Genomic DNA, 10,647 nt, shown 5'->3' on the forward strand with positions numbered 1-10,647 from the left:
TTAGACATTTACATAAGTGTCTAATCACTATGTCGTACACACGAAACTGATATAATACTGTATGTCAATTGTACTCAAAAAGTAAAAAGTTATTTTAAAAACACAATGTCACACCCAGGGGTGGACCCTGATAGTCAAGATACAGAACAGTTCCACCACAAACATCCCTCGTGTTGCCTTTCCACCCTCAGCTCCACCCCCACCCCATGCTTAACCCCTGGCAGCCAGGAACGTGTCGTCCATTTCTTTCACCTGTCAGTTCAAGAACGTAAGTTACTCATATAGTACGTGTATAGGAACCATGCAGTATGTGGCCTTTTGGAACTGACTGTTCACTCAGAGTAATTTCCTGGAGATGCATGTAAATTGCTGTGGGTATCAATAGTTCCTTCCTTTTTATTGCTGAGCAGATGAGACACTGTATTTGTTTTAAAACAAAACTGAAGTAAATATGGTAAAAATGTTAAAATTAAATAGAGCTAGGCAAAAAGACCCTGAGCACTTACTCTTCTTTGTTCCTTTCTTGATGGTTAAAATATTTCCTAATATTGGAAGTGGCATGGCTCCCATTTAGCCTTTACTTGGGTTATTTAGGGCCACGCCTCATCTCCCTGCCCAATGCTAAGCTCTTAGAGACCAGACAAGCACTGATTCATCTTGCCTCCTCCTCTGTGCCTCCCAGTACTACATATTTGCATGCATAACTGGTCCTTCTGGATGTATTAGTAGCAGCAGAAGTTTCTGTCCTTCGCAGTAAACACTGACCCGTAGATCAGATAATATGTAAACGAAGTGTTTGGGGAGAGGGAGGTTGTTCAGGAGGCAAAGGGCCTAGAACGCAATCCTGGGACGCAACTGTCTGTCGCACAGCTCTACTCCAGCCTGTGGTCTGCCGACCTGCCCCTGGCCTGAATCGCTGGCATTTGCCACCCTGTGCCTCGCTTCTCCAGGGAGATCCCAACTGGATTTCAGGAGAGCTGCTCAGGTCCCACCACTCATAATTGTTCCTAAATAAACAAAATGCATATGTAATACCTTATAGGGAACTTCTAAATATTAAAAATTGCATTAATTTATACTTAGGTTAATTGCAATCTAGGCCTCCACGCAGGCCTGGCAAAAGCTCTCTGTAGCAGCATTGTTCTTTTCTTAGTGCATCGCCCATGTAATGGAAAGATACACACTTACCATTTTTGTAAATATTACATATTATTTGGCAATGAAAAGAAATGAAGTACTGATCTACGCTACAACACAGGTGAATCTAGAAAACACTGTGCTAAGTGAAAGAAGCCAGACACAAAGGGCCATGTATTTTACGATTCCATTTCTATGAAATGTCTGGAATAGGCAAGTCTACAGAAATGGAAAGTAAATCAGTTTCCGAGCAGAGCAGGTAGGCACCTAGGGTGGCTACTGGGCACAGAGATGCTTTTGTGGATGACAAAAATGTCCTAAATTTGTTGTAGTTTTGGTTACACAACTCAGTGACTACACTAAAAACCATTAATTCATACACTTTAAATGGGTGAAATACATGATGTGAATTATATCCCAACGAAGCTGTTACCAGAAAAATACTCTCTATTGGCAGGCCTACAGAGAAACTTGATCCCTCACTCATTGTTGGTGGGAATGTAGAAGGTACAGCCACTCTGGAAAAACAGTTTGTCAGTTTCTTTAAAAACTAAACACACACTCACCACCAATCACACTCCAGGGCATCTATGCCAGATAGCGAAAACTTACATCCATACAACAACCTGTTCATGAACGTTCATAGAAGTCTATTTGTTAGTGGCCCAAAACTAGACACAATAAAAGGCTTTTTAATAGGTATATTTAATAGGTGAATGGCTTTGAAGAAACTGTAGTACATCCAATATCACTGACTACTGAGAACTCAAATGAACTGTTGACAGCAACAAGTGGATGGTTCTAGAGGGAATCATGCTGCCTGAAACAAGACAGACTGAAAAGGCTACAGATCGTGAGATCCCATTTATATTACACACAAAGTCATAGGGACAGAAAACAGATTAGTGGCCACTTGGTTAGTGATGACCGTAAGGGGCAGGTAGATGTGACCATAAAAGAACAGCACCAGCCGTGGCCAGTGTGGCTCAGAGGACTGAGGGCCAGCATGAGCACCCATGGGTCACCAGTTTGATCCCCAGTCAGAGAGCATGCCTGGGTTGCAGGCCGGATCCCTAGTTAGGGGCATGTGAGGAACAACCCATCGATGTGTCTCTCTTATACACTGATGTTTCTCTCTCTTCTTTCCTTCCCATCTAAATAAACATAATCTTTAAAAAAAAGAAGTGTACCAGACTGGACTTCGTGGTGCTAGATCTATTACCATAATTGAGGTGGTGGTTACACAAATGTACACATGTAATAAAATGGCATAGAATGATCATACACATGTATTACACCAATGCCGATGTCTTAGGTTTGATGTTGTACCATAGTTAAGATTTTGTACCATATTTAAGATGTAACCATTGGAGGAAGTAGGTAAAGAGTACACAAAACCTCTCTGATCATCCTTACTACTTCATGTTGATCTATAATTGTTTCAAAATAAGTTAAAAAACAAACAGAATACTATATAGCTTAAGTGATCCACTATCTTTGCAACACTCTCAGGACAAATGCCGCTCAAAAGCCTGGGAGAGCAGGCTGGGTGCCCTTGTTCCACTGCCTTGTCTGGCCTGATAAAGGCGGCTTGTCTTGGGGAACAAACAGGGAAATGTGGCTTTCCTTACGGTCCAGTCCATGCTGAGCCTAGAGATTGCTGATGCCCTGTGAGAGCCAATGAGGAATTAAAGTCAGTCTAGCACATAGTGCTAAAAAAGTGTCTGATGAATGCTCTGCAGCAAGAGCTTCTGACTCTAGGATGGGATAAAGCAGTTAATTTTTATCCCCTCTGCTCACACTAACACAGAGCAATTTGGAACAGCTACTTCATGCCAAGCATTTTCCTGGATGCTGAGGATACACAGATAGAGAAAAAAAAAAACAGCCCTACAATAAGGGAAGGACATTTAAAGTATCTGGTTATTTGCTCCACGTTTCATTCCTCTGAAAGAAGAGGAACTAAGTAAATGTTATAAGCATCCTGATTACTTCATCCCTTTCAAGACAAGGGGAGTAATGGGAAAATAATACTCCGACCCTAATTCTGACCAGTCAGAACTGGAGAAATGGAAGTAAGATCTATGGGGGAAAGTGACACCATCACCTTGAAGTTCTCCCAGAAGGTAAAACGTCACAGCAAAGAAAGCTGAACAGGCATCATTCTCCTACCCCAGATTTTAGTAGGTCAATTTCAGCACCTGGCGGGAGGAGGAAGTAAAACCTCTGGTTTGAGGCTCCAGGGCTTAGGGAAGGCTGTCACAGATAAAGCTCAAGCACCATGACAGCCGCAGACCCTGCTGAAGAATAAAGGGAACAAACACCTATGGAAACAAGAGTGGCCACATAGGAAGCCTGGTTAATGAGCCTGGTTTATGAAGATATAAACACTAGTCAGAGGGCAGGGTCCTGTACAAAGAGCTTCCATAACTCTCCAACCCTGACGGATCTGGAACGGACAAAATTATAAGAAGAACCTCAAAGCTCCCCCCAACTATGACTGCCAACTCTATTTGATGATTCATGTTCAGAAAAAGTGAGAAATAGGCACACATTTTGGTGGCTTTGCTTCCCTCTTCACTCTAAAGTGTGACTACCGGAGGAGCTATGAAGGTTTGGAGCCCAGATCCCGGAGCCAGAAAATCTGCTCTTAAATTGATTCTGCTGACTTTCCTGAGAGAATTATATGACCTTTCTTATAATTAGATAATCCATGTGAAGTGTCTCACAGAGTGCCCGGCACATCGTAAGTGCTCAATAAGAGTAACTGTTGTTTTTGTTACTACTATTGTTCAACTAAAAGCCATGACATTACTATGGATCAGACGGATGAAACAGTTGTCTAAGGGCATGTGACGGACCACACTGAAGCAGACAGTGGGAAGGGGTAACCGTGACGATGAGAATAACAACCATGCACCAAAGCCTGACTGGGAACCCAACTAATACCAAAGAAATGGAGCTCAGAGATAAGAGGGACCAGGAGACTGGGCTCCAATGGCACTACTCAGTCCAGTCATGATGAAACAAATCTGATTCTCTTTGGACTTTTCTTACATTTTCATTCCCCACCCTGCTTTGCCACGATCCATGCTGGGTGGGGTTTCTGCCACCTGATTAAAACAGATGTTCTATCAGCCCTTTAGAAAATGGGAGAGAGCCCTTGGAGCCAGCCTAGGTTAACAATAACAACAACGACACCAAACAGGTCATGCCAGATTATCCTCATTCCCTTACGTAAAGTTAACTAGATCAGTAGATCAAAGGAATGCTGTAAGCTAGTGTAACTGGACCAGCAAGGTGGAGGTGCCAGTCTCCCGTGACATCCTCACAAATAAGGAATAAGATGTGATGATGGTGGCTAAAGGTGGGGGAGGCAATAAGAAAGTTAATATGGACGAAAAATTGATAAAACTGCTGAATTCAAAGAGCATTGATCGGTATCAGCCTCTAGGATCTGCTCTATTGAGGATACCCATTAGTTCTTTCAGTGCTTTCCATCTCGAAGGCCACCTGAGTCGAAACCTCTATCACCTTTCCCCTGGGCCAGTACAACGGCCTCCGGACTGAATGCACAGCCTCTGAGCGGAGTGGTCATTCAAAAGCATAAAACGGATTGCTTTACTTGCCTGCTGGAAACCCAGGCAAGTCCTCCCTGACTCCCATCTCCCTTTCAAAGAACCACTCCTCTCCCCCAGTAGATATTTTCTTACTCTATTTGTTCTATTGGTTCATTCAACAGATTGTACACTCCACAAGAGCAGGGATCATGTCTCTTTTATAGCCTTTTTTTAATCCTCTCCTGAGGATATGTTTATTGATTTTTAGAGACAGAGGAAGAGGGACAGAACAAAAGAGCAATGTCAGAGAGAAACATCAATTGGTTGCCTCCTGTAAGTGTCCCAACTGGGGATTGAACCTGCAGCCTAAGTATGTGTCCTGACTGGAGATCCAACCCACAAACTTCTGGTGCACAGGCAATGCCCCAAGCAACAGCCACACACCCAGGGTGCGATCATGTCTCTTTTATTACCTAGTGTTAATTCCAACACGTTACCTAGTGTCAACTCATATCTAGCACATAGTAGGTGCTCAACTATTTCAATGAATGAATACATGACATGGATAATTGACACGTGCACTGGCCTGCAGTGCCTACGGCGTTATGGATGGAAAATCAAGACAAATTCACATGGATTACCGAGTCCTGTGGAGGAAAAGGGAGGACCCGGCTACTCTCTCAAGGGGGGAGCACCCCGACCCTTGCCTAAACAGGCTTTTATTGGTTTTTTTGCACAGGAGTTCAGGTACAACTTATTAATCATTGTCAGGCAGTAGACAGTAGATAGCATACAAAGAACTATTAGAGCTTCTTCTAAGTCAGGGTCTATCAGCTAAAAGGCTACAAAACTTTGGGAAAATAAACTCATTTTCTGCCTGGGCCTTTATGATTTAACTAAGAGCATTCTTAGCAAAGCAGGCATCACAGGATTTTACATATCCTTTGTCAGGCCTGATCACCCGGGGAGCCTGCCATTCCCAGCACAAGGCTGCACCACCCTCTGTCATTGTTTTCAGGCTTAAGTCAGGCAGAGGAGGCAGATAGCCAAGGAATTCTCCAAGACTTATCGCAGACAGACTGAGGACTCAGGCTTCATCAAAATGGGGGGAGGGGTGAGAGTCCATCACCGCTCTTTGCTGCAGCCCCCCGAGTCCTTCCTTGAGGGCCTCCCAAGTGATGGTGTCTGTCAGGTTGTCCCTCCTCCGAGGGGCCTTACAAGTCATTGACTAACTGAGCAAGCGTTGGGGGCCAGAGATGGATGAAGCAGAAGCAGCGCTGCTGCCAGGAAGATAAGCTTTGTCTCCTTAGTGGCTCAGTCACTCACTCAGCCTTATCTACGGGGGGTTTATAGCTCCTGAAACCAGGCAGGGCGGTTCCCAACAGATAAACACTGGCAGAATAATCATCAAATTGTCAACAACACTATTACCAGTGGAGTTAGACTAATATGATCATACGCAACTTTTGAAAGTCACTAAAAATTTTGAAGTCAGGTGAGAGATAGCAACTCTCCTTCAATTTTACATAAATAGAATTATATAGCATGTACTACTCTTCTTTCTCTAGCTTCTTCCAGGAAAATTCTTTTAAGATGCATCCATATTGTAGGATGTATCAATAGTTCATTACTTTTTATTGCTGAGCAGTATTCTATTAGATGTATATACCATAGTTTGTTTATCCGTATAGTGGTTGTTTCTCGTTTCTCTTTTCTAATAAAGCTGGACAGAGGAATGAGATGCCTGTGTCACATGATACCTATATATTTAACTTTTAAAAGAAATGTAAAACTTTTTTAAGTGGTGGTACTAGTTTACATTCCCACCAACAGTGTATAAGAGTTCCAGTTCATGCACAATCTCATTAACACTGTGTGCAGTCAGTCATTTTAATTTTAGCCATACCTGAGAGGTACAAAGCAATATGTCATTGTGGTTTTAGTGTGCATTTCCCCAGTGATTAATGATCTTGGACCTATTTTCAAGTACTTTTTTGCTACCCATATGTCTTCACTGGACATCAAGGGGTTGTTTGTTTATTTGTTTGCTGAAATTACAAGAGAAGCTCTTGTTCATTACATAACTAGATAAACAATACAGAAATGTAAAAGATTCAATAGTCCCCCACAACGAATCCCCACCCCAGCAACACTCATAACCAGAGGTGTATAAGAATCACCAGGAGCACGTTTTAGGCACACACATTTTTGTCCCCAGATACTTTTCCTAGCCATATTTCCCTGGCTGTAATTGCAAGGCCTAAAATGGTAGAGAAAAGAGACAACACTAAAATTTGTAAGAGCGGTTCTTTTTATAGATAAGGAAGCCCGCGTAGGCCCTGTCTCCATGATTTTGGATTCATAGATTTGTTTTCGTTCTTAAGCTTGTCAATAAACAAGCAATAGGCTTTGGAAAATCAAGGTCAACAAATGCCACTTTGCTTCAATGTCAGCACCCAAAGACACCCCTCCCCCCATTTGTTAAATAAAAAGCCATTCATTTGATCTAGAGCAGAATCACCCAAGGCACTGTTTAGCACAGTGAGCAGCTGATTCAAGAGAGACATGAGCCAACTGTCAGCAGCCCTGCGCCCTGGCGGAAACTCAGCGGACCTGCCCCCCCCCCCCCCCCCCCCGCAAGCCTGGGCGTCACCCAGGTTCCCAAGTGTGTCCTTGTCTTCCCTCTCATTGAAAAACAAGCCCCATTCAGAGAGGGAAGTGAGGCCTAATAAACAGTTTTTGTTACAGTGTCTGGCAATTTTGTTTTATTTTTTTCCTCTCTCTTTTTTAAAAATGTCTGGTAGTTTCTATTTTCAGCATTTGACCTTGGGTCAAATATTGAGTGTAGTGCATTATTCTAAGTAAGTACACTCTAACTTAGATTACTACCACAAGGTATGTGCTGCCATTTGTAAGTCATAACAGGGTTGACTTTATACTAGCAGATTTACAATTTTTCAAGTTCTGTTTTATTTCATTTTGGGAACAGCCCAACTCCCTTTCCGAGTGGCACAGCTGTGAGGCACTGGGTTCCGTCACTGGGTTGTGGGCACCACTCACACAGAACACATGTGCTAGGCTCCAACTCAGTGTTCATTCTGAAGTCTGACAAGAGCCTGACGTACGAAGCAGAGAAAGAAAACGAGGCCTTCGAGAGGATGAACAACCTGTGCTAGAGCACCAGGACTCTGTCGGGACTCACAGCAGACATTCTTTAACCAGATGCTTTCCTTTTTAAAAAAAAAAAATATTGTACTTATTTATTTCTAGAGAGAGGGGAAGGGAAGGAGAAAGAGTGGGAGAGAAGCATCAATGTGTGGTTGCTTCTCATGTTGTCCCCCACTGGGAACTGGCCTGAAACCCAGGCATGTGCCCTGACTGGAATCAAACCTGTGACCCTTTGCTTCACAGACTCTTGCTCAATCCACTGAGCTACACCAGCCAGGGCCTTTTTTCCCTTTTTTTAAAAAAGATTTTTAGAGAAAGGGGAAGGGAGGGAAGAGAAACATCAATGTGTAGTAGCCTCTCTTGCGCCCCTGAGGACCTGGCCCAAAACCCAGGCATGTTCCCTGACTGGGAATCAAACTACCGACCCTCTATAATGTTCACAGGCAGGTGCTCAGTCCACTGAGCCACACCAGCCAGGGCCCAGGGGCTTCCCCTGAAAAGAGAAAATAAACTGGGCTGAAATGGTGCAGTCCAAGTAACAACCTCAGTCACTCCTGACGACGGCAGACATGCTTCATGTTAAGTCTGAAACCGTGTGCAAGGTTATGTGTGAACCCCTCTGTTGGGAAGGCACCCAGATTTCTAAGGGGCCAGTGATCCCAAGAAGGTTAAGAACCTGGGCAGGCTGTCCTCTAAGGTCCAGGGTCTCATCCGGCAGGGGGCACTGTAGCCGGGGCCCAATCAGCCGTCTGGCTTCCAGCCCCAGCTTTGGCACTATTTTTCTGAGGCCCCCTTGGCCACGGCTGCTCCCCTGATGGACGTCAGAGTTCCGTTCTCTTTTCCCCTGGCCTTGACTGCCTATTTACAATTATACTTTTCTTGGCAGGGATTCTTTAGCATTGTTTGAATCATTCCATTGTTTTAATGTATGGATTCTTTTTCAAAGTAGTCTCAGATTTTACACGGAAACAGGCAGGGATGAACAGACACAAGGAATGATTAGTTTTTACTAGACCAGCTTACCCCTCTTGGGCCTCAGTTCGACACCTGTAAAACGGCTCTGTTGGGTCGCATGGAGCTGGTTGCTTGCATTATCTAAGGCTCAAGACACAAAGCTAGCTACACAGCAACCTGGGACAGAGGGTTGTGGCTCCCGCGCTCCCCTACCGCCCTTCTCAGATCTGACCGCAGCTGTTCCCCCACCCCCCACCCACGCGGCCTTGTCCTGCCAGGCAGACTCACCGCGCGGGCAAGGTGCCCGGGCTCATGCACGGAGCTCCGCCGCCCGGTGACTGTGCAGCCGGGGCGGGAGGGGCTCCGGGCTGCCCAGACCTACCCCACACCGGAGGTCTGAGCGGTGGTCCCCACCGAGGGCGCGGGCTGGAACGGCTTTGCCCACGCTGCGTGCGTGCACTGGGAATGGGCGGCCCGGTCCCCCGCCTTTGTTAATTGTCTTTCTGGAGCCAGGCTGTTTTCCACTTGCTGCTTCCGGGAGCTGACCCAGCTGGGATGGCCGGGCTGCAGCAGCAACAACCCCAAGGCAGTGAGAAGCCTTGCCCAGTGGGTGTTAGCGTGTGCCCCGGGACACACCCTCTTTTGGCTTCTCAGTACACAGCCTTCTCCTTGGGTTCGACTACCTGAAAATAGGGGGCGGAGCCAGCCGGGACACACCCTCTTTTGGCTTCTCAGTACACAGCCTTCTCCTTGGGTTCGACTACCTGAAAATAGGGGGCGGAGCCAGCCGGGACACACCCTCTTTTGGCTTCTCAGTACACAGCCTTCTCCTTGGGTTCGACTACCTGAAAATAGGGGGCGGAGCCCTGGCTGGCGTAGCTCAGTGGATTGAGCACGGGCCTGCGAACCACATGATCACGGTTGATTCCCAGTCAGGGCACATGCCTGGGTTGCAGGCCTGGTTCCCTGCAGGCCAGTTCCCAGCAGGGGACGCACAAAAAGGCAACCATACATTGATATTTCTCTTCTTCTTCCTCTCTCCTTCCCTTCCCCTCTAAAGATAAATAAATAAAATCTTTAAAAAGAAAAAAAAAATAGGGGGCGGAACTTAGGCTGCCCGGTGGGAAAGTTGAAGCCTGAATCACCGGATATCAGTGCTCCCGACCGAATCACCAAACTTTAGGACTGGACTTTGACTTGACTACGCGTGTCACCTGCTCAGGACCTCTGGGTTCTTGTCCCAGCTCTCCTGGGAGCCCTCGGCACAGTCTTAGACAAAGCCGCCATTGCCCGGCACCCCAGTTTCCTTTTCTACGATATGAAGGTGTTTGTCCATTCTCTTAACTACTGTGAACGGGGCACTGATTTAGGCACTAAGTACTCAGCAGTCAACAGGACAGAAAAGGTCCTCGCCCTCTTCGGGGTGATTCAGACGCTGAACACACAATTGAAAGTGATAATTGCTATGAAAAGTGTGGGAAGTTTCAGGTTAGAGCAACCAGACTTTCTTTGTGGAGTCGTGAATCGACTAGGTTAACATTTCTAAATTCTTCAGGTTCTAACATTTATTCTTATTCTCATTATTAGAACTTATTATTTATTATTATTAGTGATAGCAGTAGTAATATTGCCAGGTACTCTACTAAACATTTTACTTGTCTCCTCACTTATCTCCTTCACAGCTTCTCTACGAGATAGGTAGGCTGCTGCTGCTGCTGCTGATTATTTATATTATACATTTTAGAATGATAATCAGTCTGGAGAAATGAAAGTAGCTTGTGCACTAGCACACAGCTAAGTGACAGTCCCGGTATTCAAATTCAGACTG

The 10,647-nt window shown here is 45.2% G+C and overlaps 1 protein-coding gene across 5 annotated transcripts in view; it reads right to left on the bottom strand.

Annotated features, from left to right (window-relative positions):
* Window positions 1–9,294, bottom strand: part of ARHGEF37 (Rho guanine nucleotide exchange factor 37) — a 40,625-nt gene extending 31,331 nt beyond the window's left edge. For 4 of the 5 annotated variants that reach the window (XM_053665908.1, XM_053665907.1, XM_053665906.1 and 1 more), the window contains exon 1: window positions 9,108–9,294. The gene's annotated coding sequence lies outside the window, so the exon portion shown is untranslated. The remainder of the gene's footprint in view (window positions 1–9,107) is intronic. The other variant, XM_037161888.2, reaches the window with a different exon arrangement.
* Between the last annotated feature and the right edge of the window lie 1,353 nt (window positions 9,295–10,647).

Source organism: Artibeus jamaicensis, unplaced genomic scaffold, assembly GCF_021234435.1.
Source record: "Artibeus jamaicensis isolate MK-2021 breed Jamaican fruit bat unplaced genomic scaffold, CSHL_Jam_final contig_432, whole genome shotgun sequence".
Classification (NCBI taxonomy): Eukaryota; Metazoa; Chordata; class Mammalia; order Chiroptera; family Phyllostomidae; genus Artibeus; species Artibeus jamaicensis.